Source organism: Myotis myotis, unplaced genomic scaffold (genome assembly GCF_014108235.1).
Source record: "Myotis myotis isolate mMyoMyo1 unplaced genomic scaffold, mMyoMyo1.p scaffold_m19_p_6, whole genome shotgun sequence".
Lineage (NCBI taxonomy): Eukaryota > Metazoa > Chordata > Mammalia > Chiroptera > Vespertilionidae > Myotis > Myotis myotis.
In genome coordinates this window covers 85891565-85902660 of record NW_023416368.1, presented here as the reverse complement: position 1 = coordinate 85902660, position 11096 = coordinate 85891565, and positions in this window count along the sequence as shown.

Here is an 11096-nt window from a genome sequence, read left to right as displayed (position 1 = left end):
GTATGTTACATTAATTCGTTTCCAGATGCAAAACCAACCCTCTCTCCTGGTTAAATCTCACTTGGTCATGGTGTAGAGGTCGTGTTGTATATTGCTCAGTTCAGTTTGTTTGTATTTCGTTAAGGCTTTTGCATCTACATAAAAAGTGGTCTGTGACCCTAGCTGGTTTTGCTTAGTAGATAGAGCATCGGCCTGCGGACTGAAGCATCCCAGGTTGGATTCTGGTCAAGGACACATGCCTGGGATGTGGGCTTGGTTCCCAGTGGGGGACATACAGGAGGCAGCTGATCAATGATTCTCTCTCATCATCAATGTTTCTAACTCCCTCTCTCTCTCCCTTCCTCTCTGAAAACAATTAAGAAGTTTTAAGTGTTCTCTGTGTAATGTATTATATAATGCAAAATTATTACATATAGTGTGTATCTATGTGTATCTGTGTATCTATACAACTAATCTCCTAGGGCTGTCATGACCTAAATGACCAGACGAATGACCAGTCACTAGGAAGTGAATGGAGCACTTCTGAGTCCCTCCCCGGTGACCCACAGGCTCCTATCATAGCAAGGCTGGTGACTGGCGGGGCAGCTGGGGGGTGGGCGGGGCAAGGCAGGCACTGCAGCTGCAGAGAAGGCTCAGAGAGAGGCTTGGAGAGAGAGGCAGGGCCTGATCCTCAGGCGCAGCAGCTGCTGGTGAGGCTACAGATCAGGCCCGGAGATAGGCCCAGAGAGAGAGATAGCTGTCAGCTGGGCCATTCTGGATTTCCCAGAAGAGCCAATGGCTTCCTAAGAGGCAGAGCTTTTGATGCTTACTGGCATAGAAACCGATCTATCAGAACCAAATCTGGGTGAACTGCGAGGAGCCAATGGCTGCCTAGGAGGCGGAGCTTTTGATGCTCACTGGCATAGAATCTGACCAATTAGAACCTAACTGGGTGAACTGCGAGGACAGAACCTAATGTGGGGGCTGAAAAGAGGTTTTAAAGGCAACAGCTGTTTGGTATAAAGTATAAGAAAGCAGTTTAATTTTTTTAATAACCGGTTTGGCAGTATAGTGCATATGGATGGCTTTCAGGCCAGATATAGGGATTATGTATTTTTGTCTGCCAAGAGTATCTCCTCTTGCTTAAAAAGCCCCCCCCCCCTTTAAGCAATCCTATCCTATATAATCAATCTATACTAATAAAAGGGTAAAATCCTAATTAGACCTGGTCAACGCACCATCTTCCAGACATCCGACTTCCTTCCAGATAAAGCCATGGTGGTGGGGGCTGAGGCCGAGGCAGTTAGGGGTGGTCAGGCCAGTAGGGGAGGGCAGTTGGGGACGAGACCAGGCAGGCAGGCAGAGGCAGTTAGGGGCCATCAGGCAGGCAGGCAGAGGGGGTAGGGGCAATCAGGCAGGCAGGCAGGTGAGCAGTTAGGAGCCAGCGGTCCCAGATTGAGAGAAGGATGTCTGACTGCCAATATAGACCTGATCCCTGTGTGATGGGGTCTAAACCGGCAGTTGGACATCCTCCAAGGGGTCCCCAATTGGAGAGGGTGCAGGCTGGGCTGAGGGAACCCCCCTGTGCATGAATTTTGTGCACCAGGCCTCTAGTGTATATATAATGTACAATGTAGTATATGTAATGTATGTAGTATATTCATATAGTATTGGTAGTATATTGTACAGTAGTGTATCTTAGCATATGTTTTGGATAATTAGAATATATTATATAATTAACATATAATTTATTTTACAGGGTAGCATATAGCATAATTTTACAGAATAGTATTGCAGTCTTCTCAGCCTACAGGGTAGCAGGGGTCATTTCCATGTCTGTGCACAGAAGTATTAACAACCCTATTACATCCTCCCATGAAGCACAGGGACACCTCACTGTCTTGATACTACATCCTCAGGTTCCCTCACCCGTTTTTCTCTCTGCTTCTGAATGCACCTGAAGTGTCAGTATGTTTCAGAAACCTGCACCAATTTATGTGGCTGTGATTGAAATGAAGCCCTGTGGTTTAATTTGTCCCATGTTCAGAGACATGTGACATTCTCTTCTTTTTGAGTAATTATGAGCAGGGTTATTCCAGAGCGCTATATCCCAAAGGGTGATCTTCGATTATGAGTTCTTGCTCTTGGTGCCAGAGAGCTGGACCATTTGCAATGGTCTAAAAGTTGTGAAAATGTACAGATGAGGTCAACTATTAGCCAGGACATCCTGTGGCATGATTGCCTGGAGGTGACTAATCTTGCTGTTCATTGGGTCCCATTTCAGAGCAGGGATGGCCAGGTTAGGGTCAGTCGCAGCAGCTCTCCAGGGATCTCTTCTCCATCACGTGTGCTGGTGGCACAGCACCATGGACATGAAAATTAGAGCAGGATTTATTTTTAAATGAACGAGAGAGGAAAAGCATATTTCAAAATATCTCCTGTGCATATCAAAGTGGAGAGATGCTGCAATCTTTTATGGCTAGGGTTCAGGATCTGAAGAAGGGGCTGTGCACAAATGAAAATGCTATACAAGAATTATGAATTTAGAAGGCATTGGGGGCCAGGGGTGTCTCTCTCATGAAGAGCACATACTGAAACTCTGGCCGGTCCACTTTTTATTCAGTTTTAGATACACATCTTGCCCTTAGTAAAGCATGGCAAACAGATAGTAGATGGACCATCTCAAAGGTTAGTAAAGATTTACTTTGAGACTATCAGGTCAGGAAGTTGCTTTGAGCCATCGCTATCTCAACACAGAACAATCGGTGCATAAGTTTAGCCCTGCTAAAGCTCAAGGTTCATCAGTTCCTTGATGCACTCTCATGATAGTATTGACAATGGATGGCTTCCTGCAGAGAGAGAACACTATACTTCAAATGGTTTTCTTTTGCATGAACACTGAAAAGATTGAAAAGAAGCAAACTACATTGCTCTCTATAGGGAAACTAGCCCCCTTTGTTCAAGGACAAGCTAGAAGTGTTTCCTCAGGCACACTTCTCCATCTCAGCTTTAGTTTTTGACACGATCTTCAAATAAACAATTTACGATAAAAAATGTTGTATTACCCATACTTTACTTCTGATTCATGGGTTGACAGCCACAGAGCCATGCCAGCTGGGCTACTCCTGAGTTTTAAGTGTCAGTTTTAAAAAAGCAAAGGAACTTCTATACCAGAGTGATCTTGGATGGACAGAAGAGGAGTAGATCTCCACACTGCCCACCAGAATCTTCAAAGTTTACCTAGAAGCCTTCACTGGGTCATGAACACAGTTCAGATGGGATCAGCAACACATTGTTCTCTCAAAGCTGTGTCCTTGAAATGACTCTTAGTTCTCCATCCATGGGCAGAACATATATCCCAAGGACAGGGGTGGGAGGAAGGAATCTCATTGCCCAGCTCATGGGTTGATGAGCAGTCAGGTTTTCTCAGTGACCCTCCCATAGAGCAGCTGCTTGAACCGTGTGTAACTCTTTCTATTAGAGCCATATGCCAAGGCTACGGGGAAAATCTCTATACATACAAGGAACTCTTTGTGCCTTTTCAGTGGAGCTCTTTGAAGAAAAGATCATCTCGTAGGGTGAGTCTTGAGACCTCATGGTTTCCATGGTGCAGGTGGATGCAGCAACACTAAGTCTATTCTGGCCTTTGTGTTTGCCATGATAGAGATCACAGAACCACCTCCTCTTACCACACACAACCCAGTAATTCAAGCACCTTGGAGAACAGCATGAAGTGGCCTCAGCAAAGCGACCATCTTTGATGTGAGAAGTGGAGCTTTTTCTGCCCAATGAGGCCACAGCTGGAACCATACAATTCCCACAGGTGCAAGTACCAGCAGGGTGTGGAGGGGCAGGGATGCAATGTAATTCCTGAAGCAGCAGGTTCCTGAAGTTCAACCGTGTGAGAGAAGAGACCAAACATATGCATCTTTTCCAGTGAACATGCATTCTTAGTAGGAGGTCATTTATTTGATGTTGAAATGAAAGAGAAAACAAAACAAAAAACCAGAGGTATTCCAGGCTAGAAAATCAGAATGATTTCTAGAAAAATTGCCTAGAGACTATTGTTTTTGAGATAGCTGTGAAAAGGAAGGTGAAAAAAAGATGATGAAATGAAAATATATTTTCCATCTCTCAGTTCTTCATGGTGAATGCCCACAGACCTTTCTTCCTGCTGTGTATGGTGACTGATGCTGCTCCTCCCCATGTGGTCCTCCTGGTAAGCTGAGTCTTGTGTGAAATGTGTGCCCTCCTTTCCTCTCTCCATTGAGGTCACCTGTGGTTCTGTGGCTCTGCCCTCAGGCTGCCTGTGTCAGATGGCCTCCAGGTTCTTCTGTGTCCCAGGCTCAATTATTGCTGCAGTCTGGGTGGGGCTGCTTGTCTCAGATGATACTAAAGGTGAGTATTTCCTCAGGGACTAGAGAGAGGCAATGGTCAGAACCAGGAATCTGTGCATTCTCTGTAGAGATGCTGCCTGGCAGGGAGTGCTTCCATCATGGTTAGAATGAATATTATGTTAGTGCTAGTGGCCGGTGCACAAAAATTTGTGCACTGGGGGTGGGGGTGGGAGTGTCCCTCAGCCCAGCCTGCACCCTCTCCAATCTGGGACCCCTGGAAGGATGTCCTACTGCCAGTTTATAGGGATCGAGCCTAAACTGGCAGTCAGACATCCCTTCACAATCTGGGACTGCTGGCTCCTAACCACTCACCTGCCTGCCTGCCTGATTGCCCCTAACCACTCTGCCTGCCAGCCTGCTTGCCCCCAACTTCCCCCTGCCGCCAGCCTACTCGCCCCCAAATGCCCCCCCGCCAGCCTGATCACCCCTAACTGCCCCCCTTCTGGCCTGCTTGCCCCTAACTGCCCCCCCTTCTGCTGGCCTGCTTGCCCTCAACTGCCCCCCCTGCTGGCCTGCTCACTCCAAATGGCTCCATCTTCTATTCCATTTGTGTCCTTTCCACCCCTAAGTTAATGTCGTGTCCTTAATATGTGGCTATGAGATGTGTCTGTGACTGAGCTGGGAAACCTTCCAAGTTTCTCTTTCCTTTCCTTTCATCTCAGGATAACTGAGCTCTGCAGTTTGTGTGGGACCAAATGCCCTCGGAATACAATGCTGAGCCCTCTGAACTCATTTTATTCTTTATCGTAGTATTTGATTCCTGGGGCTGAATTAAACATGAAAACAGAAGAAAATATACCCTTAGATATAGAATCTGAGTCATTACCCGGAGATTTCTGTGGGAGTTGACACTGAGGCATGAGACACATGTGTTTATTGGTCAGTTTCCTCAACTGTGGAACGAAGGTTGATCCTGCCCCTCGGATCCTTTGGAGGTTGGATATGCTGCATCCAGAGGGATTAACTGGCAGCTCAGACAGTAAGATCAGAAGTCAACAGACACTTGTTTCCTTTGCCCAGACAGAGTTAGAAAAACACAACTCCTTTTATCATAACAGCAGCAAGGGCCATGCCTGTGGGAGAGCAGGGAACCAGGGCTTCCCCCTTGCTCCTTCCCTGCCCTTCCTCCCTCCATCCCTGCACTGGTCCAGCTGCTATCGCTATCGTGGAACCGCTCAACTCAGGCTCTGGCCCCGCCCATGTCACAGGGAGGAGCATGTGCAGTTTCTTGCAGACACAGAAACAGCTGTGGAGTAGGGAGGTGGCAGTTTTTCTCCTGAGCAGGTGCTGAAGTCCTTGTTGAAGTCTCCACTCCAGAGCCTGCGAGTCCGAGTCCTGGGAGGCTGCACAGTGGAGGTGCCACATTCCTTTCAGTAGAAACTAAAGATTGATAGGAGCCTGCCAGCAGCGGGGAAGGACCAGGAGGTCTGCCTTGCGCCCATTCGCCAATCCCCAGTCCCGCTTCGCTGATCGCGCCTCCTGAGCCCCGCAGGCCGGGGCCACACATGGGGCGGGGTACCCGCAATCGAGGATTTGTTTATTGATGAGAGACAGAGAGAAAAACACTGATTGGTTGCCTCCCGTACCGTTACTGGGAATTGAGCCCACCACAAAGGTATGTGCCCTGACCAGAATTGAACCTGAAATCTTTTAGGGATGATGCTCCAACCAATGGAAACAATTGTAGTTTTAAGTTGTATTTCTTATGAATAGTGACACTGAACTTCTTTTCATATGTCTGTTGGCCATCTGAAATGTACCTCCTCTTTGGAGATGTAGCTATTCAGGTCCTCAGCCCATTTTTTAATTGGATTGTTTGTTTTGATGGTGTTGAGTTGTATGAATTCTTTGGTATTAACCCATTATCAGATGTATAAAATATCTTTTCCCATTCAGTAGGTTGTCTTTTCATTTTGTTAGTTTCCTTTGCCCTGCAAAAACTTTTGTTTATTTTGGTCTCGTTTGTTAATTTTTTTTGTTTGTTTGTTTGCCTTGCTCGAGAAGACATGTCAGAAAAATATTGCTAAGAGAAATGTTAAGGGATTTTACTGCTAATGTTACCTTCTAGAAGTTTCACATTTAAGTCTTTAATCTATTTTGAGCTAATTCTTGTATATGGTGTAAGAATGTGTCTAGTTTACAATTTTTTTTGCATGCATTGTCATTTTCCAAACACCATTTATTGAATAGACTTTCTTTATTCTATTGTATGTACTTGTCTCCTTTGTCATACATTAATTTACCACATAAGTGTGGATTTATATTTTGGCTCTCTATTCTCTTCCATTGGTCTATCTGTCTGTTTTTATGCTGGTACCATGCTGGTTTGATTACTATAGCTTTGTAGTATAGTTTGATATCAGGTAAGGTGGAATCTCTGACTTTGTTCTTCTCTGTCAAGATAGCTATGGCTATTTGGGGTCTTTTGTGGTTTCATATGAAATTTTGAATTATTTTTAAAATATATTTGTATTGATTTCAGAGAGGAAGGGAGAGGGAGAGACAGAAACATTGATGAAAGAGAATCATCGATTGGCTGCCTCCTGCATGCCCTCCCCCCCTCACTGGGGATTGAGCCCGCAACCCAGGCATGTGCCCCAGGACCCTTCAGTCCGAAGGCTGACACTATCCACTGAACCAAACCAGCTAGGGCAGTGCTGGCGAACCTTTTGAGCTCGGCGTGTCAGCATTTTGAAAAACCCTAACTTAACTCTGGTGCCGTGCCACATATAGAAATTTTTTGATGTTTGCTTCCATAGTAAAACAAAGACTTATATTTTTGATATTTATTTTATATATTTAAATGCCATTTAACAAAGGAAAATCAACCAAAAAAATGAGTTCGCGTGTCACCTCTGACACACGTGTCATAGGTTCGCCATCACTGAGCTAGGGCAACATTTTGAATTATTTGTTCTAGTCCTGTGAAAAACGTCATTGGTATTTTGATAGGAATTGCACTGAATCTATAGATCACCTTGGGTAGTATGGACATTTTAATGATGTTAATTCTTCTTATCCATGAGTATAGTATTTACTTCCATTTATTTGTATCTTCTTCAATTCCTTTCTTTAGTGTATTATAATTTTCTGAGTACAGGTCTTTTACCTCCTTGGTTAAATTTATTCCTAGGGATTTTATTTTTTATTCCAAATCCATTTTAATCTTATGGGTCTACCATCCTATATGGGGTCTGTTGTTGACCACAGATTGTTATGTGACTTATGACTGTACTAAGTTTTGTTTTTGGTGATGTGACTTTACACAAGTGATTCATTGTGCACCCGTTGTCCCCTTTTTTAATAGAATAGACACAAAATTTTAATTGTTTACTATTTTCCCAGAGTCAATGAATGCCTGTTTTTTTTTGTTTGTTTGTTTGTTTGTTTTTTTATTGCTTAAAGTATTACAAAGGGTATTACATATGTGTCCATTTTATCCCCCCGCCCTAGACAGTTTGTGTATTTACAGGTAGCTATAACCACCTGGAAATAATTTGCATAAAATCTTTGTGCCTCTCTTTCCAGGATCTACTCTGGGAAACAGAAATCCTATGAGAAGTCCTTTGGGTGGTTTCTCTTGGGTAACTTTCTGGATGTTGTACATCAGCCCTGCCTCTCCCCAAGTTTGTCACCTTGAAACATTTTTTCACTTTATTTTAGTCTCAGGTTTTCAGTGAATAAAAATGTATGCAATTGCCCTAGCCGGTTTGGCTCGGTGGATAGAGCATCAGCCTGCAGACTGAAGAGTCCCAGGTTCGATTCCGGTCAAGGGCACATGCCTGGGTTGCGGGCTTCATCTCCAGTGTGGGGCATGCAGCAGGCAGCCAATCAATGGTTCTTTCTCATCATTGATGTTTCTATCTCTCTCTCCCTCTCCCTTCCTCTCTGAGATAAATAAGAAAATACTTTTAAAAAAATCATTGCAACTTAAAACAAAGTGTAAAATATTTTCAAGTGTTCTGGACACAAGTGTCTATCAGAGAAATAACACATTTTATTGTTACACTGCATGTATTAAATTATTGTTTGGCTTGCTTCTTCCCAGTGTAGGTAGGAATATTACAAGGCCTATTATCTTGAGTGAGTCAAATGGATTTTTAGAGCTTAGACTGGAAGTGTTGAAGTATGATTAGTAGTTTATAAAACAAATTCTTGCCATATGAACAATAATTAATTAGCATCCTTTATTGAAATGCAATAGTAGATACTTGTGGATTTTCTTGTTGAGCTAGCAAAGTGCCTTACCATTTTAATCCCTTCTTTACACATGAACACTGGGTTTAAGCCTGTTTTCGGATTGTTCCAACACAGGCTTTGAGTCACTTGAAACATCAGTGGTGGCCCAGGGCAATGTCAGGGGGGAGCAGAGATCTGAGGCCAGGCGCTTTAAGCTAAGGAAGCCGCCCACACCCTTGAGCCTGCCAAGGGAAGTACTTGAAGGCCCACTGACCTTCCTGGGGAGCCTCTCCCTGCAGGTGTCCTACCTGCTCACACCCTCCATGGAGGGAGTCTTTACAGTGAGAGAAGCTACCGCCCTGGAAAGCTGGGGAAGCAAGTGCACCTGCGGGAGGGGGTGATGCCCCTTCTGAGGTTTTAGTTGTGGTCTCCCTGGGCCTGTTTCTAGGCATCAGTTGAAGTTTTGTATCCAGGGTGTGGGTGCGCATTGAGAAAATCTGGGAAAGTCAGGAGTGTGTGTCCCGGGTTAGGGACTGTGACATTGGGAGTTCATTTGGGTCAGAACCTTACACTGAATCCAACTGAGCACCCTTCACTGTGAGCTGAAGCCTGAGAGAGGGAGCACGTCTGTTGGCGGAGGCATGGTGGGAATAGCACCTCGTGTTAGAACCTTGCGGTCAGATCGGATTTGGGTTCAGAAACCTCGGTTTTGAGTTCTGGCTGGGAATGAATTCAGAGCCAAGACTCAAACTATAAGAGAACATTTAATTGGGAAATCACAGAGGTAGAAGAAGTAATTCTTAGAAGGAAAGGAATTAGGAAACAAGTTACAGAGGTAATGGAAGGGCCCTTGGCTCTTAGAAGTGAGAAAGGTAGCTGTTACATGCCTGGGGGGATGGGTGTGTGAGGAGAGGTTGGGACATGCTCCCAGGAAAGAGAGCGAGCTGGGTTCTCTGTCCTAAAGTTTTAGGGTGGAGATTTTAAGGGAGGTCCCGGGGAAAATATCAGCAGTATATTCAGCAGCTTTCCAGGTGTTTCCCTTCACGGTCTAGGTCTCCACCGATTGATTGTTTGTGGCCAGAGCCCAGGTCATCATTCAATGCAGTTGGTCCTGAGGTCAGCCCTGGCATCACTTTCCTGGTTTTGCTGCTTTTCTGGGCCTGCAGCTAAAATAGAAGTGTGGCCTAGAGGTTATTTGTAGGAGGAAAAGGTCCAGGGATCCAAACTGCATGGCCAGCGATACGTTACAGGATGAAAGGTCTCCCTGGGGATGAGGTCCCAGCCTACAGTTGTCTGTTGCTGGGCATGACCCTCTGCCCCTGGCCCATTCCCCCTTGCTCTACTCATGTCTGTCTAACTGCCCAGCACATTTCCATTATTCCCCAGGGAGAGGAGGCATTGGAGCTCCCAGACTTCATTCCTGGGGTGGCTGCTCAGGTGTCCCTCCTCTGCTTCCCCAGGGACTGTAACACTCCAGGGGTTCTGTCTCGGCCAGGAGAGTGAAGAATGTGGAACCTTCTGAAAGTGGCTTTCCTCTGTCCTGTGGGAAGCAGGCTGCTCATCTGAGCTGAATCCAATGGATGTGTTTCTTTCCTTCAGATCCTTTATCCACTGACTGGGGAAGCCCTTTCACTCTAGTTTCCCTGAGAATGAAAATGTCAGTTGATTGAAAATACAAGGTAGGAAAAAAAAGAGAGAAAGAGAGATACAAGATGAAAAAAAAAATATCAAGGAAATTTGTGAAAGCAAATAGTTTGTTTTTTCCCCCCCTTTTAGGCAAGACAAACTTCAGATGTAAAGTGAAAGTATTTAGGATTTCAGGCATTTTTTTTTTAATCCTCACCTGAGGATATTTTCCATCGATTTTTAGAGAGAGTAGAAGAGAGAGGAAATGACAGAGAGAAACATCTTGATTGGTTGCCTCCTGCAGGAGCCGGACCAGGGCCCGGACCAGGGAGGATACTGCAACCAAGTTACGTGCCCTTGACCAGAATCCAACCCGGGACCTTTTGGATCCCAGGCAGACTAATATATATTTTAGTCTCAGGTTTTCAGCCGGGGGGCCCCCTTCTCCAGCTGCCGGCTGCCAGCCAGGACCTTCCTTCCTTCCGTGCCATCTCCTGGTGGTCAGTGCAGGTCATAGCGAGCGATCGAACTCCCTGTTGAACTCCCAAGGGGACAATTTCAGAGAGGAAGGGAGAGGGAGAGCTAGAAACATGCATGATGGGAAGAATAATCCATCGGCTGTCTCCTGCACACCCCCTCAATAGGGATTAAGCCCGCAACCTGGGCATGTGCCCTGAACAGGTCTTTGACCTGGTTCATAGGTGGATGCTCAACCACTGAGCCATGTGGTTTCCACACCAAACTTCATTTTTTGGTGGTTGCCTGATGACAGCTTGAGCCTCAGCCACTCTTGTCCCTATTGCCTCGCACTTGAACAAGCTGGTAAGAAAGCCTGGGTGGTGTCTCCTATACAGCAGGCAGGTGATTCAAACCACAGAATCCCTGCCTGTGCAGAACTCTTGCCCAGGACCCATC